Here is an 11902-nt window from a genome sequence, read left to right on the forward strand (position 1 = left end):
ACACATAAATAAAAATAAAATAAATATTTTAAAAAATAAACTAAAAGGCAAAACAAAATGTTGATTATTTTCCTGGAAATATTGACATCCACATATTTATTTATAGATATAGATATCACATATGAAATTATGTAGTATATTTCTGATATATATTTAATATACATTGGTTTTTTATCAGCACACACAAAACAGATCACAATGATCTTTAACTCCGGCAACAGGGGAGGGATCCTTTGTTCTCTTCCAACCTCTGCTAGCAAAAGACACACATGTGGTACAGACACACATGCAGGCAAAACACCCATACACCCAAAATAAAAATGGATGAATAAATCTCAAAAATTTTTAAGTAGAAATACTACAGAACTTAAGAGAGTTTAAAAGACTGAGAGTCATACACACACACACACACACACATACACACATTTAAAGTGATTTTATTGCTTGCACACTTGAGAAAGTTTATACTACTAGAGAAGAGGCTGTGGACAACTCATATTTCCAAGTGGGCGGGAGGTCCTGCTTAGTCTTACACTATGAACCCAAACTGGTGAATTCTGCTCTCTGTCCAAATCAGGCAGAATTTGGTATCCTTATCTTTTCTGTTCCCCTCAAGATGATTACAGACAGTGACTCCTTTCTTAATCCGATGGTAGAGATCCTCAGGGAGATCAGGGCAAGGCCTTTGATTTTTAAGAATTCTCAAGGTTGTATTGCCAGTTACAAAAGAGACCTGCGAGTCCCTCAGGATTACACCTCTTCGAGAGAGAGTCAGGCCTTTCTTGCCCAGTTTAAATCTGATCCTTTCTGTTGCCAAATGTCAATTTCAGTCAGGTGAAGAGCCTATGTCGGTAGGGCAGAGCTGACTGGAACAGGCCCTTTCTAGAAGCAGACATGTGACCCGTGGTGGCAGGGGTCTGGCAGCAAAGAGAACGGAATCTCTTTTCATACTTACATCAAATGGAAATGCTGGGAAACATATTCTTCACTGTTTACAGGACTCCTTTTAACCAGTGTGTCAACATACATAAAGCTGTTTGTCTTCGTTTGAGTTTGCCATATTTCTGCTTCATTTGGACAGCTGCTATGGTTTGAAACGTATTGATAAGCTGGTTGGCACCATGAGGGTGAAATTTAACTCACTTAAATGGGAAGTTAAATTCATTGACAATGTTAATCTATAAGCCAGCTTTCATCGTCAAGTTCTAGCATGAATGATGCCATAAAGGACTTGGTAACATGTCACATCACCATTTCATAGTCATAATTTTTTGCATAAAATCATTTCCACATTTGTTCTCAATTTGGCACTCTTACTTCTGGAAAATAAATGATGTCGCCATAGTTAACATCACCACTTCTCAGGAGTTCCTGGAATAAGTCATAATTTAATCCCCTGACCCATTCGATTTTCACAGTCTTAATGATGATTTACATGATGTTACCATCCTTAATGCTTTTGTGCTTTGGCATACTATGCAGCGGTACTTATGGAATGTGAGTAGTGGCACCAGCCCCATCAACTAGTAATCTGTGATGGTTATTCTAGGCTGTCAACTTGACACACCTGGGAAGTGGAATCCACAACTGAACTATTGCCTCAATCAGATCAGCCTATGGGCATATATGTGGGGCATTTCCTTGATTGATAATTGATGTAGTAGGGCCTAGTCCACTGTGGGCATGTGATCTTGGTATAAGAAAGTCGGCTGAACAAAAGCAAAAGCAAGCCAGTAAACTGAGTGCCTCCATGGTCTCTGCTTCAGTTCTTGCCTCCAGGCTCGGCTTGAGTTCCTCCTCTGACTTCCCTCAGTGATGAACAGCAACATGGAAGTGTAAGCCAAATAAACCCTTTCCCCCTTCAAGTTGATTTTGGTCAGTGTTTTTCACATCAACCCAAAGTAACTGATGCACCAACCATTAGCAGGGTACCATCAGTAACTCTAAACACCAGATATGTTGACAGTGAACAAAGAAAACCACTTTAACATGTCCTTTAATGTTTCATATCTACCTCTTGATTTAGCTATGTCTTTCAATGTCCCAAAGAAGCTGTTTCTTCAATGACATTATGTTTGCCATGGATATGTCTAAGCTGGGTCATATTTGCAGCATCAGTGCTCTTATCCATCACCTAATGCATACAATATAAAATTAGCAGCCCAAACTCTCCAGACTTCTTTTCATAGATTTTCTAGTATCTTCAGTTTGTCCCAATGTCATCTAGTGAAACTCTCCCCTTTCAGGATGTCATATATCTGTCACACCCTCCACACACTGCCTAACAAACACACCTTTACTAAAGGGTTTTGCTTCTTTTCCTTTTCTTTCCTGTTAAATATATTTACCTTGCAATTAAGTTAGCTTTCACAATAGAATCCATCTGAACTGTAACTTACAAAAGAAAACAAACACGACTTTTATCCCAGCACTAGGGAGGCAGAGACAGGTGGATCTTTGAGTTCAAGGCCAGCCTGGTTTACAGAACTAGTTCCAGGATAGCCAGGGCTACACAGAGAATATCTTTCTCAAAAAGCCAAGAGAAAGAAGAAAGAGAGAAATTGAAAAAGACACTAAATATTATCCTCTGGCCTATACCTGTGCAGACACAATTGCACCTGTACACACACGTGTACAGATGTGAACAGGTACACATAAACCACACACACAAACAAGTAGGAATATTCATCTTCTAATATAAGTGATAAGTTAAAACATTGATAATCACTGTGTTTCACTTTCTGGGTCCTCATGGACACAGGTGATGTTTGATGATGTCAATTCTGTTTCTGCACCTGAAAGGGACCAAATGGGAAGCCACAGACCACTGCAAAATTGAAGCCACACATGAGTACAAATAGAAAGAGCATACTCATGTTTATTTTGCATGACATTGCAACATAAAGTCACCTATACAGCTCATATTTGAGAATTAGTTTACAGGTTTTCTTTTTAAAAAATTTATGTATTTATTTAATTATTACATACAAATCCCAGTTCCCCCTCCCTTCTCTCTTCCTGCTCCTCCCCCTTCCTCCCACCTCAGCCCCCTACTCTTTCCTGAGAGAGGTTAAGGCCTCCCCGGGGAAGTCAACTGTTCCCACTGCCAGTGGTCACAAATACTGCCCAAGTCACACCACTGTCACCTGTATTCAGGGCGCCTAGTTTGCTCCTCTTCAGGTTCCCCAGTTGGCAGTCCAGAGTCAGTGATCTTCCACCCGCTCGGGTCAGCTGATCTGTGGGATTCCCCATCTTGACCCCTTTGTTCATATTATCGCCCCTCCCTCTCTTCACCAGGAGCTCGGCCCAGTGGTTAGTTGTGGATCTCTACATCTGCTTCCACCTGTTTCTGGAAGAGGGTTCTAGCTTCTCTGGGATTGTGGACTGTAGCCTGGTTATTCTTTGCTTTATGTCTGGTATCCACTTATGACTGAGTACATATTATATTTGTCTTTCTGGGTCTGGGTTACCTCGCTCAATATGGTTTTCTTTTTCTGGTTCCATCCATTAGCCTGCACATTTAAAGATGTCATTGTCTTTTTTTGCTGCCAAATAGTACTCTGTTGTGTAAATGCAACACATTTTCTTTATCCATTATTCTGTTGAGGGGCATTGAGGTTGTTTCCAGGTCCTGGCTTTTACGAATAATGCTGCAGTGAACATAGTTGAACAACTATTCTTGCGCTGTGATTGTGCCTCTTTTGGGTATGTACTCAAAAGTGGTATTACTGGGTCTTGAGGTAGATAGACTCCTAATTTTCTGAGAAACAGCCATACTGATATCCACAGCAGCTGTACAAATTCCTACTCCCACCAGCAATGGAGGAGTGTTCCCCTTTACTTCACATCCTCTCCAGCATAAGCTGTCATCCATGTTTTGGATCTTAGCCATTCTGATTGGTGTAAGTTGATATCTCAGAGTTGTTTTGATTTGCATTTCCCCACTGACTAAGGATATTGAACATTTCCTTAAGTGTCTTTGGTCACTTGAGATTCTTTCTGTTAAGAATTCTCTGTTTAGATCTGTGTCCCGTTTTTAAATTGGATTTTTTGGTAGTTTGATGCCTAATTTCTTAAGTTCTTTGTATATTTTGGAGATCAGCCCTCTGCCAAATGTGGGGTTGGTGAAGATATTTTCTCATTCCATAGGCATCCATTTTGTCTTGTTGACTGTGTCCTTTGCTTTACAGAAGCTGCTACTGATGTTATAATTAGGATATGGTCTCCTGTGCCAGTGCATTCAAGTGTACGCCCCACTTTCTCTTCTATGAGGTTCAGTGTGGGTGGATTTATGTTGAGGTCTTTGTTCCATTTGAACTTGAGTTTTGTGCTTGGGGATAGACATGGATCTATTTACATTCTTCTACATGTCAGCATTCAGTTATGCCAGCACCATTTGTTGAAGATGCTTTCTTTTTTCCATTTTATATTTTTAGTTTCTTTGTCAAAAATCAGGTGTCTGAAGGTGTGTGTGGGTTAATATCAGGATCTTAGATCTGATTCCATTGCTCTACCTGTCTGTTTTTATACCAATACCAAGCTGTTTGCATTACTGTATCTCTATAACAGAGCATGAAGTCAGGGATGGCGATGCTTCCAGAAGTTTCTTTACTGCGCAGGAATATTTTGGCTATCCTGAGTTTTTTTTTCTTCATATGAAATTCAGTACTGTTCTTTAGAGTACTGTTCTTCTGTGAAGAGTTGTACTGGGATTTTGATGGGCACTGCATTGAAACCACAGATTGCTTTTAGTAAGATTGTCATCTAGGAAGATTGTGCTGGAATTTTGAAAGGTTGAATCTGTAGACTGCTTTCAGTAATATTGCCATTTTTACTATGCTAATCCTACATATCCATAAGCCTAGGAGATCTTCCCATTTTCTGATATCCTCTTCAGTTTTTTCTTCAAAGACTTAAAGTTCTTGCCATACAGGTCTTTCACTTGTTTTGTTAGAATTAGCCCAAGATATTTTATGTTGTTTGTGGCTTTTATGAAGGCTGATGTTTCTCTGATTTCCGTCTCAGCCTATTTACCATCTGTATATGGGAGGGCTACTGATCTTTTTGAGTTAGTCTTGTATCCTGCCACATTACTGAAGGTGTTTATCAGTTGCAGGAGTTCCCTGGTAGAATTTTTTGGGTTGCTTTGTTGTCCAGGACCAGATGATTTCAGAGCAGAATTCTACCAGAATTTCAAAGAAGACCTAATACTGATACTCCTCAAATTGTTCCACACAATAGAAGCAGAAGGAACATTGCCAAACTCTTTTTATGAGCTACAGTTACCCTGATACCCAAAGCAAACAAAGATGCAACTAAGAAAGAGAATTACAGGCCAATCTCCCTCATGAACACTGATGCAAAATTACTTAATAAAATACTGTCAAACTGAATCCAAGAAAACATCAGAAGATCATCCACCATGACCAAGTAGGCTTAATTCCAGAGATGCAGGGATGGTTCAACATGCAAAAATTCATCAATATAGTCTACCATATAAACAAGCTGAAAGAAAAAACCCATATGATCATTTCATTAGATGCTAAAAAGGCTTTGACAAAATGCAGTACCCCTTCTTGATATAGGTCTTGTGTTGTAATAGGTAGGTTGTTTGTTGGTTCCCAGCTGCTTAGCCCCGAAATAATCAGACAGAAACTATATTATTTAAATCACTCCTCGGCCCATTAGCTCTAGCTTCTTATTGGCTAACTCTTACATCTTAATTTAACCCATCTCCATTAATCTGTGCATCACCATAACATTGTGGCCTACCAGCAAAGTTTCAGTGTGTCTGTCTCCAGCATCAGCTCCATTGCTTTTCCTTGACTCTGCCTCCTTTCTCCCAGCATTTCGTTTAGTTTTCCCTGCCTAGCTCTGTTCCCCTATAGCTCTGCTATAGGCCCAAAGCATTACTTTATTAACCAATGATATTAACATCATACAGAGGGGAATCCCACATTAGTCTTGGAGAGATCAGGAATACAAGGAACATTCCTTTTTTTTAAAGATTTTTTTTTATTTATTTACTATGTATGCAATATTCTGTGTGTATGCCTGTAGGCCAGAAGAGGGCACCAGACCTCATTACAGATGGTTGTGAGCCACCATGTGGTTGCCGGGAATTGAACTCAGGACCTTTGGAAGAGCAGACAATGCCCTTAATTGCTGAGCCATCTCTCCAGCCCACAAGGAACATTCCTAAACATAATAAAGGCAATATGCAGCAAGCCAACATCAAAGTTAATGGAAAGAAACTCAAAACAATTCCACTAAAATCAGGAACAAATGAAGACTGTGCCCTCTCTTCCTATCTATTCAATGTAGTACTCAAAGTCCAGTTTTTCATTGGGCTTCCATCACAGTTATCCCCTGGGCCACATGTGTCCCATGGACCACAGGTTGTACACACCTGACCTTTTCTTTTTTAGGTACTTTGCTTCCTAATCTACCAATAGGTTTGCCTAATTATGGGCTGTTTAGAGTGAAAATTTCAAGATCTACTTTCTGGAACAAATTAGACCTCATTTACTCTTCAAAACAAATGCAAGCTTGGATGAGTCTCCATGTAGAATGAAGAATCGAGAATGTTACTAACTTGTCTTCCTATCTGTCCTTCTCTCTTCAAGCCTCCCTCTTCTCACTCCTTCCTCTTTCCCAGTCTGTCTGTATTCAGAACCAAGTACCTGCTAATTCTTTTCTTCTCAGGAAGCAACAGCCCAGCTGATCTGATCTAAGGAAGCACTTTGTGGGTCTGGAATCAGAGAGGCAGAGATTGGCCGACCAACCATGAAAGTTCACTGAGCATCTCAGGGGAAGCATCTAACACTGTAATAACAACAATCACGACAGTATTTTGCTCTCTTCCCAAGTGTCCAAGAGCTTCACCCACATTAGCTAATCTGGTCTAGAGACCAAATGCAATCATATCCTGCCTGCAGCTAATTTCCAAAAGTTATTGGGACACAACAATTCAGTTGTGCTACAGCATTCATCAAGACTCCTTTTCAATTCTGGTGCCCTGTCTTTTGTTTGAATGAATCTTAATGTCTCTGAAATATGCATTTTCTATTTTTAAAAATAGTTTTATGTTATGTGTATAGGTGTTTTGCCTGTATGAGTACTTGGGTACCACATGCATGCCTGGTGCCTGCAGAGGCCAAACAAGTGTGTTGGATCACTGGGAATTGGAGTTACAAATGGTTGTAAGCCATCATGTAGGTGCCCGGAAGCCAGCTTGAGTCCTCTGGAGGAGCAGCTAGTGCCCTAAGTTGAGCCACCTTTGTAGGGCCTTCCCCCTTTAAAATGTAAATGTAAGAATAGAAGTGGAGTCTCTTAATTCCAATACCCCACTTCACACCTGGGGGCTAGGGATGTGGCTCGCTGTTTAAAAGCACTTGCTGTTCTTTCCAAGCACCAGAGTTTGCTTCTGTTGAGCAGCACACACCCTCCTATAAAAGATACAGAGGATCTGCTGCCACCATCTGGCTTCTATGGGACCAGCACATGTTTTACACACACACACACACACACACACACACACACACACACACGTGTGTGTGTGTGTGATTTTTTTTTAAAAAAAGTACATCTAGACACTATATTTTCAGAAGCATTTCCAATGCTCTCCTCAACAACTGTGTGAACAGTTCGCGGAGATTTGGAGCCATACAGAAGTGTGCCAAATGCCATACAAAGATGCCAAATGATTCAGATGTGGTAGCGCTGGGCTTTGGTCTTAGGTCCTAAAAGTGGAAGCCACTGACCAGCGACCTACAGAGCACATAGGTGTCTATCATCTCAGAGGTGAGGCACATATTCCATGGGGAAAGACAGAGAGAGTGGTCTACTGATATCCTGTCCATCTTCCAAAGCAGAGGCCATGGGTACCGTCATCATGGAGAGGCCCTTGCTACAGTATTCTACCCTGAGCAGAGCTGCTACATAGTTACTTGTGGACTTTCTTCTGGCTGTTATGCTGTAAAAAGGATAAACTAAAAATTGAGGATGCTTCCTCTACAACAAGCAAAGTGCTGATCAGCTGTGGGCTCACCAATGCCACCACGGGCACACCCTGCACCTCCCACAGGGAGCACAATCGTTTCCAAGTATTCCAGTATTTTCTTGTCTCCTCAGGACTCCTATGATTCCAAGTCCACTGTGCCCTTAAATAACTTCTATCTTCTACAAAGTAGCTGAAGCATTTATCTTTAGATGCCCATATATTATTTCTACTCAGGAAGATACAGGTGAAGGAGCACAAAGATCCAAGTTCTATGCCCTAGTATCTAATACCTGTGATCTGCTTCCACCTCTGGTCATGTACAGCTGTGAGACCTGGCCAGCTTGCGTCACATCTTGGAGCTTGTTGCTTTGTGGAGCAAAGAACCACAGCAATGACTGCCATAAAAGGATGCTGTGCAGTTCAGCTGGGGACGTGGATGAGACTGGGGACGTGCTCATCACTGTCACTTGGGAACTTAAGCTAATGGGGCAGACATTATCTCCAAGGTTTCCAGCTGGGTGAGCCAAAAGGAAAAGAGCTCTGAAGGGTGTCTCCTTAGCACCCTGGGTGGGTGGCATGGTCACCTATCCTGATTGGCTGGAACTAGTCGCGTGGTACCATCTGACAGCAAAGGTCTGGACAGTACACTTCTCATGGTGCCAGGAAAGCAAAGGGCTGGGGATATTTGGAATGTTATCCAGCATGCTAAGTACTTAGCACCACGGCTGGCAATGCTCTGAGCACTCGCTTCGTGCTCGCTACACATTGGTTCAGATCTGCTATCTACAAAGCATCATATAGGTATTGTTTTAATCTGTTTAGAAGTGTTGCTGGATAGTAACTCATTGAATTATGTGCTCTCTTTTAGAAGTCCCTAACCCTAACTCTAGCCTTTAACAGAAGATTCCTTTTTGTTTTGTTTTGTTTCTGTTTTTTTTTTTTTTTTTTTGAGACAGGATTTTCCTGTGTAGCCCCTTGCTGTTCTGAAACTAGCTCTGTAGAGAGATTGTCCTTAAACTCACAGAGAACTGCCTGCCTCTGCCTCCCGAATGCTAAGATTAAAGGCACGCACCATCACCATTCAGCCAGAAGAACCTTAAATATATGATGTTAAAACTCAAGAAAGGCACCTTGGCCAGAGGTTGGAAAGACTATGGGGGTTTTCTAAAGAAGGAACCACCTGAAGTGGGTTGGAACATCCAAGCACTTGATAAGAAGCAGCCAGAGAGTATTTTAACACATAGCACAGTGGTGTTTACAGTTTTCGGGCCTGTGGGTGCTTTCAGTACTTGCCCATTTGTTTGTTGATTTGCTGAATTACCGAGTGTGTATATGTGCTAGGCACTTGGGTATTATCTTGAAGCAAATGAAGATGTTGGTCTTAATAAACCTTGAGTTTTAGTAAGAGTAGAACAGTGCAGGGCAGTGGTAGCACATGCCTTTAATCCCAACACTCAGGAAGCAGAAGCAGGCAGATCTTTGTGAGTTTGAGGCCAACCTGGTCTACAAGAACTAGTTCTAGGACAGGCTTCAAAACCTGCAGAGTAATTCGTCTCGAAAAACCAAAAGAAAAAGAAGAAAAGAGTTAAATAGTAGGAAGAGTAGGAGGTGAGGTGTTAGGGACTGATTGGCCCTCATTCTTTTGTTATTTCGCCACTGTCTTTGGAGCAGGCAATACAACGAGTGTCTATGAGGATGTGCTGCAGAATTAGTTGGCCTGGGTTTGAGTCCCCGCCTTGTCCCTTTGTTACAGTGATGTTCAAGTTACTTTAGTTTGAAGCATCTGTGTCTCCGTCTACAAGTGCGTAAATATGGGTGGAAAATTCATAGCAATCTTGGAGAGGACAGAGTTTACTATGAAGAGCATTGTAGCCAGCGCCCAACACGTTGTAAACCATTTTGGATGTTAGCACTCTTGTCACGGAAAGCTTTCTGTCTCTTGGATTATGCACTGTTTTCGGTTGGTGGTGAGACCTGAGATCCTCTCAGGTTCCTTAGGTTCTTCTCCCTACTAGGTCTTTGAGGAAATCCACAGCAAGTGTACATGTGATCCTGTGGACTCTGGCTTGCCATTTGTTCCATGGTATTCTTCATGATCTGCCCCCAGCACAGCTTATCTTATTCCCAGTGAAGGTTAACGTGGCATCCTCTGTCTTTTCTGGATTACTGTTTGCCACACTGGTGGGTTTTGTTCTTTCCTGGAACTTGGTGCACCACTTCGATACACTTCACTGATTAAAAACATTCTCTCAATAAACTTCAACACACTGGCAAAGGGATCTCTGCCACAGAAACTCCCAAGAATAAAATTGCAGGCCTCTCTGTGTGGAGAGCAAGTATCTGGGAAAGCAGCCACTTTAACTAAGGCTGTACCAACTCATAGATGCTCTCAGATGACCCTCCCTGCTGCCTTGCCATAGTGCCCTGATACATGACCTTGTAGAACACACCTTCCCCATACTGTGGACTGGAAGTCTGTATCTTCCTCACATTCACATGCTGAAACTGAAGCCCCTCAGAGTGATAGGATTCGTGGGTGGACGTGATTAGATCATGAGGGTGGAGCCCTCATAAGTGGGATTAGTGCCCTTGTAGAAGAGGCCAGGCTTTGTTTGCTCCTTCTGCCATGTGAGGACATAGCAAGAAGACAGCTGTACACCCAGAAGTGGGTCCTCAGCAGATGCTGAACCCCCAGCACCCCAGTCCTGACTTACAGGCTCTGGAACTGTGAGGGTGAACTTTGGTTTCCTGCCACATTTGACCTGATAGTACAATGCCAGCTGTCACCAGAGCAGATAACCCTCCGGGGCTCACACTGACATGTGGCGGCGGGGTTAGAAAAGAAAAAACAGCTAGTGATTCTATGGCAGCATACGGATGTTGGCCCCTATCTTCCCTCCTGTGGGTCATATGGCATGGTGTCTCATATAGAATGTACTGATCACTAATGGTACTCAGCTTCCCTTCTCAAACAAGATGGTAAGCCTTGTGAACCAGAGTGGGACACCTCATGTGTGGAGGGTCAGCCATCTAATCAGGCGAGACCATCTAGATGAGAGCCAGTGCCAACTCTCACCAGTAGGAAACCGTCTAAACTCAGCAGATCTCAGTTCCTCCTCCATAAACCGGAAACCTAAGTTTTGATGAATAAATAACAACATGGGCCTTTATTTGACTTACTTATGCTGACTACTTATCTTCCAATAAGGGATTTGTATGTTAATCTGACTGAGTCAACAGGGCTTTAATTCAAGATGGTAACAAATTGATATCATATACTACTGTTTTTCTTGTTATGGAAACAGAGAGATAAGAAGGGGAGGGAAAAGAAGGGGAGGGGGGAGAAGAGGGAAGGGAAGAGAAGGGAGAGAGAATGACTAGTGTTGACACTAAGTCAAGGTAAACCCCAACTCTCGGTGGATATAGATAGCCTCAGTGTCTTCTCCAGGTTTCCTATACTCTTGTGATCTACTCACGCGTCTGCACAAGAGCTTATGTTTATACAGTTGTAAAGGAATACATGTGCTGTGGACACTGTTGCTCTTTGTAACTGTACAAAGCATGCTGAGCAGGAAGCCTACTGGGGAAGTCTGCACACACCACCTGCTGCCCTCACCCCTCTGGTCCTTGATCTAACCACTTGCTTAGCTGTGCTCCTTCATGTGAGAACCCCACCCCCTGTGCTGCCCACTTCCTCAAGCTCTTATCTAAGAAGCCCTTCCCAAACCCTTCCCAAGGAAGCCCCTACTGCCTGACTCCTCTGCAGCTCCCAGGTGGGTGATGTCTTTCTCCTAGTGCCTAGGGGTGGCCTGGCACTGTGACTCACCATGAACCCAATCCCAGGCCACCTGACACTATAGATGTGTGTTGGATGCAGAGAAGGTGAAGGAAGCTGTGTGG

At 42.4% G+C, this 11902-nt stretch overlaps 1 pseudogene; it reads right to left on the reverse strand.

Moving 5' to 3' along the window:
* Positions 1 to 462: 462 nt before the first annotated feature.
* On the reverse strand, positions 463 to 3252 carry LOC126512362 (40S ribosomal protein S13-like; annotated as a pseudogene).
* Between the last annotated feature and the right edge of the window lie 8650 nt (positions 3253 to 11902).

Source organism: Alexandromys fortis, unplaced genomic scaffold (genome assembly GCF_014885135.2).
Source record: "Alexandromys fortis isolate MF-2015 unplaced genomic scaffold, M_Fortis_MF-2015_v1.1 scaffold_108, whole genome shotgun sequence".
NCBI lineage: Eukaryota > Metazoa > Chordata > Mammalia > Rodentia > Cricetidae > Alexandromys > Alexandromys fortis.